The sequence below is a fragment of the Lontra canadensis genome, unplaced genomic scaffold (assembly GCF_010015895.1).
Source record: "Lontra canadensis isolate GAN:19392208 unplaced genomic scaffold, GSC_riverotter_1.0 scaffold10, whole genome shotgun sequence".
In the NCBI taxonomy this organism is placed as follows: Eukaryota; Metazoa; Chordata; class Mammalia; order Carnivora; family Mustelidae; genus Lontra; species Lontra canadensis.
This window is the reverse complement of record NW_022631004.1, coordinates 24784345-24796567: the sequence shown is the minus strand read 5'-3', so window position 1 is coordinate 24796567 and position 12223 is coordinate 24784345.

Here is a 12223-nt window from a genome sequence, read left to right as displayed (position 1 = left end):
CTAAGCCCAGCTCTTTTTGTTTTGATTCACCAAATGGTGCCTCTCAAAACTGTTATCCATGCCTCAGTTCCATGAGAAAAGAAAGGTAATTCATTCTTAAAATTTCAAATCTTAAGGCTCCAGGATTCCTTGAATTTGATGAGAAATGAGATGTCTCTGGGCCCAAGTTCATCCAGCTGTTCTTTGTACTTTACTTCTACAGCACTGTGATGTGTTTAAATGCAGTAGTTCAAAAATTCGCAGTTAGTTCCTACGCACTGAGAGGTCATGGTATAAAGAAACGCTCATACATTTTGCTCAGCAGAAAGGCCTTATATAAATCATGGCATCTTTTTTTGGAAACCAGTATTAACAGCCATCCTGACTATGCATTTTAAAAGCCTTCTTGACTGTTGTTACTCACTCAGGGAAAAGAGTATATAAAAGGAAGAAAACTGCAGAATGGCTAGAGACAGCTCAAAAGGAGTGACAGCAAAATGACATTGCAAATGTATGCTGTCCTTCAAAATGGTCACAAGGGGAGAGAATGTGCATCTTTCAGTGACACTGTCACTTGCAAGTGTTTGGATGACCATTTTTGAATCTTTCTGAGCCATTTTAAGAGACCTATAAGAAGTCAATTTAATCACTTTCTTCCCAGTCCCTGTTTTTTTGTGACCAAAGAGCACTTACATAGCTCAATGTGTTACCAGATTGGGGTTCTCATTTTTAACAGCTATCTTAAGAGACAGCATCATACATCTATTGAGAATGCTCCCAAAAATGGGCTTTTTTCCTAAAACAGTTCCAAAACCAAAGTCCCAAAGTATTTTGCATCTTGGCTATTATCTAAGGGTTGGTTTCCAATGTTCCTATCCTGAAAGAAAAAAGTCACTGGAATGTTCAGATTCTGGTATTTTGTTAAAGAATTGGTCACAGCATTTTTATAGACCATGTACTTTAGCTGTGCCTTTAAGGGTGGGAAAAATTTCAACAATGTTCCTCAGCTTTTTGTTTTTATCACATACTTAATAATTCATTTAAATGAGATGTTTCGCTCCAAGATGAGTTTCTCAATGATGGTATCGCATCCAGTTACACTCCAGAAGATTCATAAATGAATAAATGTTTGCAAACTTAGAAAGTGTCTTATCATTATTAAAAGAATCCTGGAAAGTAATCAAAGATGGTGGTAGAGTACTTTCTCAACAGGTCAAGCGACCACAAAGAAACCAACAGGCCAGCAGAGGGTAACTTCCTAAAAGTAAATATTTGGTGGTGATGACATATGTTCTTTTCTTCTATATTAGTAGTCTGTTTGGGTGATCATAATAGAAAGCCACTGACTTTGTGACTTAAATACCAGAAATTCACTTTTTGACAGTTCTACAGGCTGTGAAGTCCTAATATTGGGATTCTGGCAGGCTTTGGTTTCTGGTGAGAGCTCTCTTCTGGCTTGCCCAGCTCCATTTTGTCCTCACATGGCCTTTCTTCTACGTGCATGTGGACAGAGTGAGCCCAGAGGTCTCTTTCTCCTCTTACGAGGACACCGGCCCCATCAGGTTAGAGCTCCATCTTTACGACCTCATTTAACCTTTATCATCTAACCTCACAAGCCCCATCTCCAAATACAGTCATGGTGGGGGTTAAGGCTTCAATATATGAATTGGAGGGTCCTAAACACTTTCCTTCTGAACACTAAAGTCATTTTTGCTGAGGTTCTGGCATACATTAAACAGTGAGGTCAAAGTGTTAAGCAATGGGATCTTCTAAAAGTGAGGTCCAAGTTAGCAAAGGAAGGTCCAAACAAAAATTAGAATCTAAAAAAGATGGAAGAAGCACACAGACATCGAGCCGAAGAAATTAGGGAGTACGGAAGTTCAAGCCTCTCACCTGTTTGAAAACTAATAATGAGAAAGAAAAAAACCCCTGGCAGTGAGGACTAATGCTGGAATGTCCACTGCCACCAACCGCCACTGCTCCCTGGCGGGCCTGGCAGGCCCTAGCCACAACTGTAGAGTCCCGTGCCTCCATCTCTTGGCTGCCATCCCCGTGGCCGCCAGACTGGGCGTCCACACCCCTCACCCCAACCTAGTCCCAACTTCATGGCTCTCTGGTGCTCTTTCTGTTATATCTCAAAATACAAACCCATTTTGGAAATAATTTAAAGGTTAATATTCTGCACCACCCAGCTCTTCCAGGTCCTTAGTCAGAATGAAAGATCTGGATAAAACCTTGTGTCATTCTACCTTCCCCATTGGCCATAGAGACATTTGCTCTGCTTGTTTCTTGCTTTCCTTTTTACTTTTTTTTTTTTTAACTTCTCATCATCAGAACCCCCTTCCCATGATCCTCTGGTTCAGGAATTGCCATTATGTGACTCTTGGTCATTGGTAAAATTCGATCTCACCGTGGAAGCTTCAGATTCAAATGTGGATCGTTGTTTCCCCAGACCCTGGCAGCTGTAGCTTGGGTATGGGACAAGACCTCAGCCGACTGGATGATCCCCCAGAATTTTACTCTGAAGGAAGTAACACAAGGAATCAAGGGACCCCCAAAGGAGTCTCTCTGATGGTGGTGTCAGCAGTGGCCTGCAAAGGGCGTTCCACTTCCCCTGGCTATAGCAGTGTGGTAGAGCCTCCCCAGGGGGCATGTTCTGAGACTCCGAACCCCTGTTCTCTTTTTCCTATCTCCTTGTTTCTACATTTCTCCAGCCTCCCTGTCCCTTCTGTGAGCTCTCTGATACCCATTTAATAAATTTCAATTCTACTTAAACTAACCAGAGGTGGACTCTCTTTGCAACTAAGAAGCCCAAATAGTGCACTAAAATGGGTTCTGATCGTTGTAATGGAAATGGATTTCTAAGCCAGAAGAATCATCAAAAATCTCACATAACATTGAATAAGAAAGCGGGACATGAACTTGATGGGGGAACCAATTAAAATATAAGTACGGGGCTCCTGAGTGGCTCAGTGGGTTAAGCCTCTGCCTTCAGCTCAGGTCATGATCTCAGGGTCCTCAGATCGAACCCCGCATCGGGCTCTCTGCTCAGCAAGGTGCCTGCTTCCCCCGCCTCTCTGCCTGCCTCTCTGCCTACTTGTGATCTCTCTCTGTCAAATAAATAAATAAAATCTTAAAAAATATAAGTACAAAATAATCCTCAGGCATTTTTTTTTTCTTTTGTCCCTGAGGCTTTGTGAAGGTCATGCAGACTTTTCAACAGTTTTTGGGCGGCAGGCTTAAAACACCCTGAGTCTGATTTGCAGTTAGGAAAGGTGTACCTTTTTTATTTGCTTGGATAGTTCCTGAAGCCAGCTCTCTGCAGTGTCTCACGAAGGCCAAGCAACTGTAAAACTATTACAGATTGCTTCTGGAGCACAAAACTTAGCCACATTTGCAGGAGTAATTTATTCATAACCTGATGTGCTCCATCACATAGAAGCCCAGGGGCCTCTTTCATATCCAGTGTGTCAGGAACAAATGGGCTTTGGTGCATTCCAGAACACAAAGACACTTGGGGAACAATTTTAGGGACCATTCAAAACTTTCCGGCACTTCAGGATCTAATTTGCTGCAATATTGAATTTCAGTGATCCTAATTTTAGGGTTTTTACAACACCTGCTGGTAAAGCCATCCAACTTTCTCTTACTGAGCTGGTAAGTAGGTATAAGATGATGTTTTACTGAGAGCTGGATGATTGGGAAATACGGGAGAGAAAAGATGGATTGCCCTTTTTCTCAGAGATGAGCCCACACAAAAACAGCATGAAACGTCTACATTTTCACACAAACTAATTAAAACTACTTGAGCCTTACCTCATTAGACCGATTTCATTGGAACTAAACATGTAGAGACTCCTACAGCCAACAGGATTACAATAATACAGGCTGTGAGGCTAATGTGATTTCCAGCTTCGTAGATGGGCCTCCCTGGGTCTAGCAAAGATCTGTGTCTCCTACCTAATTTGACCACTGATGAGATTAAGGACTTAGACCCAAAGGTAAATATAAAAAGAATTGCAATGCTGGTAATGAGTTGATCACAGTGGATACATTGAGGCTGACTACTTTGATTACAAGCATAAGTGATTACATCAGAGTTCTGTTTCCAACTAAGGTTTTCCTTTTCATTTATTTTGTATAATAATAATTAAAAATTACCAAGCTCCTCACAGGGATTTCTAGATGCCAATAACTTTGTGGGTATTTGATCTTGGGACCTAACATTCAGTATCTGAGCCATCAGATTTTGGTTTGATGTTTTTCTTTTCCCTCTCTCTCTGCCTTAAGGCTCTATTTCTCTCATCCTTTTTTCCTAATGCCTGAAATGGAATTTCTCATTCATGCTCCTTCTAGGTAATCCGAGGAAACTATAGTTGTCAGCCTCTGCTCTGGGTTTTGACTTTGTTCTCTTTTCTGACTCTGAGGTTAGCATATGTCATAGCAGGAAGCCCACAAAGGGATTCTGGCCAGGACAGGACTATGCCTCAGATGCAAGGCCTCCTTGGTGCCTGTTAAAACACACCCCCTCCACCCCTGCTGGAAGTTAGGGCCGACTGGTGGGTATGGCATCACAGGGACTCCAGGGAGGAGAGTTCTCAGGGGACACTAATGAGGGGAGGGGAACAGGGGTGGAAGCAGGAGGGATAGAAAACCAATGAGCAGGCCCTGGTTCCTGGCCAGCACCAAGAGCAGAGCTGACCACCCCAGTGGAATGGGGAGTGTCAGGAGGAAGGTCTCCGCTTTGGAACTCAAAAGCAGAAATTGGGAAAACATCAGGCATAGTGCAGGTCCTTGTAAGAATTCTTGCAAGTCAGGAGAAAAGAAGCAAAGCTTAGTCCTGGAAGTGACTCTAGAAGAGACCAAGAAGAGTTTTAGCTGCTACCCTTGGGCAGCACAAGGCAGGGTTCCATTCTTTTTTTTTTTTAATTTATTTTAGAGGGAGAGAGAGAGCACGCGAGCAGGGGGAGGGGCAGATGAAGAGGATCTCAAGCAGACTCCATGCTGAGAGCAGAGCCCAACATGGGACTTGATCTCAGGACCCTGAGATTACAACCTGTGCTGAAATTAAGAGTCTGATGCTTAACTGACTGAGCCACCCAGGTGCTTCAGGACTCCACTTTTGAGTCAGAACAGCCCAGGATCTTGGGAAGACTCACCAATTAGGTTACCCTGCCCTATGGGGCTTACTGATGGTCTGGTCTCAACAGCATTTGCTCTGGGAGGGAAAGGAGGATCTGAAATATGACAGCTTTACAGAGAAAGTTGCCTTACAGCTTAGAACAGCAGGAAAAAAGACATGTCAGTTTGTAACAGTGGCTCTTATTTATTGAAAATATCTTTTTTGTGGGGACACAGTCATACTGCAGGGAATTTATAGTCCTTGCTTCTGGGTCCCTTCAAACCCAAGGGTGGTGTGTGAGGTTGCCAAAGCCCAGGTCTTGTGGTCATGGCTTCATGGCAAGAAAGGCAAGTTCTAGCTTCCATAATGGTGGGTGAGATCTGACTCCCACAGTGACTCATACAGCAGAGAAGTCTTCACACTGGAGACATTGGCATGGGACTCAAGAGACGGGCAACCAAAGAGAATGACAGAAGCGATTACAGTCCTCTGGTACCTCTAAAACAGTATGCTATGGACTTAATGTTTGTGCCCCCCACACCACCCAAATTCATGTGTGGAAGCCCCTAACCCCGTAATGTAAAGGTATTTGGAGGTGAGACCTTTGGGTGGTGATTAGATCATGAGGGTGGTGCCATTGTGACGGATTTAGTGCCCTTATAAGAAGAGACACAAGAGTTGATCTCCCTCTCTCTCTCATCCTCTCCCTTTCCCCCCCCCCCCCCCACCTCTCCGTCTCTCCACCATGTGAGGACACAGCAAGAAGGAAGCTGTGTGTAAGTCAGAAGAGGAGCCCTAACTAGACACCAAAACTGCCAGCACATGATCTTGGGCTTCCCAGGCATCCAGAACTGTGGCAAATAAATGTCTGTCATTTAAACCACCCAGTCCAAGCTGTTCTGTTACAGCAACCAGAGCAGACATAAACAAGCTGGAATGAGCTAGACCTGGTTGATGGGTGACCGTGCTGTGCCTCTCACCTCTCACTCTGCCTCATGTCTATGGTTTCATGGCCACCCCTCTGGGCTGAATGCCTCCTGGGGCGTCTCAGTGTCCATGTCCTCCTTGTTCTCATCTGCCAACAGTCCCTGACCTCTGAAATCTGGCCATGGCTTGCTTTCCTGGTGGCTCAGGATATTTATTCTTCTCCGAGTTTGGCCTTTAGTGTGGTTCCGATGGTCCTGCCATGGTAAATGATTCTGACACCCATTCTGAACTGTATGTATGTGGTCCTCAGTGATAAAGCATCCTGCTGTATCTTAGGGTCAGAGGTCTACAAAGTCACATGATGATAAGACCCTCTACATAATTGAATCCCTGTGGATGGAGCTGTGATCTATGTGATTCGTGCCAAACCTTCTAGCGCCATGGATTGTGTTAAGCTAGCTGTACTGTAGCACTGAAGTGACATTTTTGCTGACTTCTAATAATAGGTTCCCCAACCAATCATCCCCCTAGAGCGTGTCTGAATTTTCAATAAGTAAGTTAAAATATTACTTTGAAAAACCTGTCTCTTGAGTGCTCTTTTACAATAATTGCCATAAATCTGACAAGAAGCAGGAGGGCGGAGGAAGTAGCCGCATCAGCAGCTCTGCAGTGAAGCCCTGGTTTCCCTGGTACGGCTCCTTATTTACATGTCTGCGGGCACAGCCTCAGCTGCCCTGTGGCTAAATACCTTCAACTGTGAGGTCGTCTAAAAATCCTAATAACACACTTTATAACACTGTTCAAAGAGATCACTCAAGTATGTTTGAGAAACATATTTTGCCTAATAAAGTGTTGAGTAGTCATCTGAAAGCTCGACACCATCCGAAGGCAGATAGATAGAAGAAGAATTGCATTAGGACAAATCATGTTCTTTCCATCAAAAATCAAACAGGATGTCAGCCTAAAATGCAGCAATGCTCCATTCTGAGAGTCATCGAGCTGAGCAAGGGGGTTAGATTCCTGAAAAGGAAAAAACATGAAGTGAACCCAACAGGGAGATAGTTGACCCCGGCCAGAGCAGACAAAAATTTCTAAAGGAATTTTATGTAGCATTCTTCTTCATCCACCCTGGCTGCAATGAAACCCTTCACTGTGAACCTGGACTTGGGAGTCTGCCTCCTGTGTGTTAGGCTTTAGATGTTGCTGTCTCTGCTGCTCTGGGGCCACTGCCACTCTGAGATTTAAGAAGCCGCCTGGTTCACAACATCCAAAAGTGTCTTGCAGTGTGCAAAACATGCTCCCATCCATTCTTTCCTCTGAATCTCAGGGCATCTCGGCAGGTAAGCAAAAGATAGAAAGTGAGAGGAGCTGAGAGCGCAGGCACAGGCTGTCTCAGAGTCCATAGTAGGGGCTCTGGACCCACTAAGTCCTACTTTGCTGCTGGTCCCCGCATGCCTCCTTTGTTTCAAGTAAAGCATGCTCTCTCCTCCAAGGGGTCCAGAAAAGGGTTTTCCTTGCTTATTTTTTTGAGGAGCCATGGGCTATTTAAATCCACTTAGCAGCTCTTCTTCCCTTAGGGAATTACCCCTTCCCTATTTTGGGTGGTGCTGATACCACAGTCATCAAGAGGTGGGTCCAGAGTCTCCACAACTCCTCCCACATAATGTTTCCTGAATAGGTGACATCCATATGGAAACTGAGATTACAGGCTTTTCCACTATTCACCCAAAAAGGAGAGTTGGATTCTTTCTGCTATTGAGATCCCCAAAAGTCCCTGGTGCTGTCCTTTCTGAGGACATGAAGTCATATTTCTCTTGACTTAGCTGAACTATGCTAACCTATGATTCAACTTCATTAGTGCCATTAATCAACTGCACTGGGGGGGGGGGAATTGAATTTTAAGTCCTAGAAAAGCAAACAAACAAACTTTAGTTTCTGGGAAACATATCAAAAATCATTTTTCTTATAGGCAGGAAGATACTTTTTAAGACTTGTCTATGTGTGCAATCTTGGCCTGGTATCAACAGTCTAAGTTTATTCAGGTCCTACATCATCAGCAGAAAAGACCTCACAAATCTGTCAGGGAATAGTAACACTTTTCAGACAGTCACTTGTGGAAGTGCAAATAGTCATTAAATATCTTCGTTGACTTGACTAGTCAGATCTAAACAGGCTTCTGAGCTGCGAATGCCCAGGGGATCTTAAATAACTACCTTGCCAAACATTTTCAAAAACACATCATACTCTCTGAATTCCATTTGGCCTAAAAGATTGGCATGGGCCCAGTTTCTCTTCCTTTGCTCTTGGAAATCTTCGCCTTCTTCCCAGTGTTAATGCTAAGCCAAATGAGAACCCAAGAAAATGTATGTTTGTTTCCTCTAAACTCAGTTCCTCACTGGGACTGTCAATTCTTCCTGGTGTCCTTTATATCACAGCATGCTTCTAGCAAAGGAGACTATAGCACACATTTATATCTGAGTTAGGTAACTATTCAGGGTAGTAGCAGGCTCACTTTCAGCTATTAGCCAACAGATGAAGAAAACAGGAGGAATGGTGTTGGCACAAAGCAGGTCATACTTCTTACTTATAGCCAAGGCTGATGTCACTTTCAGAACTCTGAGAACACGATATGTGAGTGAAGCCCTCAAGATCTCTTCACATGCAAAGATCCTTATTCCGACATCCCACTCCAAAAAGAGAAAGAGCGAGAGCATATTAATTTATTTTTATTGCCAGGTTTTCTCCAGACCTACTCTAACTTTTTTTTTTGCAGAAAGACACAGTTGCCCTCATGGCAAGAGCAGAGAATTTCCAAATCACCAATGAGAGGAGCAGATAGCAGCAGACCTAGGTTCCAGTCCTTCTTTTTCTCCGTACCGCAAACAACTCATGCCAGTGAGCCCCATGCACCTCACACTTCAAAGGCATAGCCACACAGGTCATTATCAGTCTAAAGAAGTAGATGATTCTAGGTGCATTTTCACCTGATGATTCCAGGAGCATTTTCCATTTGGAAACTACAAATTCTGATCACTGCGGGTGAGGAAAAATAATTTTCCCTCTGCCCTTCTTAGGTTCCTAACAGAAACAACTCTGTTGTAAAAAGACAGATTAACAGGAGAAAACCAAATTTAATTATATATGTATGTACAGGAGCCCCACAAAGATCTGAGTCTCAAAGAAGTGACCAGAGCAGGAAGCTTTCATACTTTTTGAACAAATAAACAATGAATTTCTGAAGAATTAACAGGGTAAAGGGGTTTGAGCTAGAGATAGTAAAGTGGTAAAGAAGTAATAAGATTTGTTTATAAAGCTTTCCTTGGCCCTAAATTCCCTGTGTCTAGTGATAAGGAGGCCTTCAGCACTACCACTGCAGGGAGATTAATTTTCACATGGGACATTTATCTCCTGCTTTCAGAGTGTCCTTAGTGTACCAGCTGTTTCTCAAGTACCTTTAATTCAAAATAACCAATAAACTAAAGTGGCATATTTGAAGGGAAGCCATTCTGAACCCCTACATCACCAATTCCAAGGTATAATGGTTTGGTTTTTTTTTTTCTTTTTCCACACCAAGCAATTCTCAGACACCAGCTGGGTGTCCTACAATTCAACTCAATTCTGATACTATCTACCTGGAGATAGCATCAGATTCTGCACTATAAGGGTGTAGTTCTACAAGAGTGCCCCCCATTTCAGAGCTAATCACAAATCTAGGTTATTTTCTATACTTCTGACTGACTGGCCATAAATCAGAGGTTCCCACAAACCCCATTTTGGGTTAATTTTTTAGAGCAGCTCACAAGATTCAGAGGAACATTTTCCTTACTGTATTACCAGTTAATTATAAAAGGATATACCTTAGAAACAGCCAGATGGAAGAAAGGAATAGGGCAAGTTATGGGGAAGGGGCACAGAGCTTCATGCCCTCCCCAAGCATGCCACTCTTCCCAAATCTCCATGTTTTTGCCAATGAGGAAGTTCTCCAAAGCCCATCCTTTTGTATTGTTATGGAGGCATTATTATATTGCCGTGACTGATGAAACTATTGCCCATTGGCAATCAAACTTCATCTCCAGCCCTTCCTCCCTCCCCAGAGATAGAGGTGGGAAGTAGGGAGACTGAAAGTTGTAACCCTCTAATCACACAGTTGGTTCTCCTGGCAACCAGCCCCCATCTTCAGGTGCTTTCCAAATGTCACCTTACTAACATAACAAAGGAAAATTGATTGCCCTCATAACTTAGGAAATTTCAAGGGTTTTAGAAGCTCTGCGCTTCTAAAGGGGAAAAAGACCACATATATATTTTTTATTACAAATCACAATATCACAGGGACTGACTCATCAAAAGCACTGTCTTGAGGCAAAATTTTATTTTATTTTTTTAAAGATTTTATTCATTTATTTGACAGAGAGAGATCACAAGTAGACAGAGAAGCAGGCAGAGAGAGAGAGGGAAGCAGGCTCCCTGCTGAGCAGAGAGCCCGATGCGGGACTCTATCCCAGGACCCTGAGATCATGACCTGAGCCAAAGGCAGCGGCTTAACCCACTGAGCCACCCAGGCGCCCAACTGAGGCAAAATTTTAAAGGCAAACATTTTGACTTTGCTCCCCCTGAAATAGTTTTAAGGCCCCTGAAATCATATTGTCCTATATGGCCTCCTGCTGAGATATGATAATAACGTGAGTGGAGGAAAGAGCTGCAGGAATCACTGTGCTGTGGGTGAGAAGAGTGGACCCACAGTTCATCTCCACCACTAGCTCCAACACCTTAGCTAGGTCACTTGCCTTCTCCTCACTGTAGTGCTTCATGTCCAAGTTGGAAAGATTAGAAATGAGGAAAGCTAAGATCCCTTCAATCACTAACATTCTGCCCCAAACTGTCTACTCTCTATAGGCAAATGCCTCTTTTCTTTGTGATGGCCATGCATGGCTGGCCTGTGAAAAATGAGAATACAGCAAAACAAAGCAAATAAATCACCCCAGCAGTGCCTGCAAATTATATGCAATTATTTTGCACAATAAAGAAGCACTAAACATTTTCTACATTAATGGTGCTGAGACATACTAAGACGCGCTCATTGTGCACCTCAGGTGCTTTTATTTTAAGTTGAGGATTAGGACAAACATTAAAGATAATTCATTACCATAAGCAACAGTTGAGAGGAGCAGGAATAGTTTTGGGTGGGGAGTGTGTAGAATAGGAACTATCTATATCTCACTAAATTATCTCTAAAGAATAATAATAATCTGAAGAGAGTAGGTAGCTTTGATATTTTAATCCTTAATTTGAAATTTTTAAAAATTGATTTTAGTGATTTTGGTGTACAGAACTCGAACCATTCTAGTAACATGTCAGGTGTGTAGTGAGCTAAATGGTGGCTCCCAAAAGATATGTCCACATCCTCATCTCCAGAGCCTGTGATTATTACTTTAGATGGAAAAAGAGTGAATATTACTGTATTGGACAGAAGATGTTTAAATGAAGAATAATGAGAAAAGAAGCTTATCCTGGTTCTTTGGGTAGGCCCTAAATGCAGTCACATGTGTGTTCATAAGAAAGAGGCAGGGGGAGTCTTGAGACATACACACGACTCTGAACTGAATCTTTGTACCCACCCTCAAATTCTTATGTTGAAATCTTAACTGCCAGTGTGATAATTTCAGGATGTTGGGGCTGCCAGTAGATGATTAAGTCATGAAGGTAGAGCTCTCATGAATGGGATTAGTGTCCTTATAAAACAGACTCCAAGGAGCTCCCACACCCCTTCCACCATGTGAAGACTCAGCAAGAAAAAGATTGCTTATGAACCAGGAAGTGAGTCCTCACTAGACACCAAGGCTGCTTTGAAAAAGAAACAAAAAAAAAGATTCCCTTTAGAGCCTTCAGAGGGAGGACAGCCCTCTCCACACCTCCATTTCAGACTTCTAACCTCTTGAAAACTGAAAGAATAAATGTGTTCTTTGAAGCCACTTAGTCATGTAATTTGTTACAGCAGCCCTAGGAAACTAACACATGTAGCAAAGGTGCTTCAATAAATAGATATAGTTAATAATATACCTAATATATCTAATAATAATATTTAATAAATATCCAATATCTAATATTTAGATATTATTAGATATAGATAATATATAGATAATAATATTAGATATTATTAAATATAGATATTTAATCATATCTAGTATCTAAAATAGA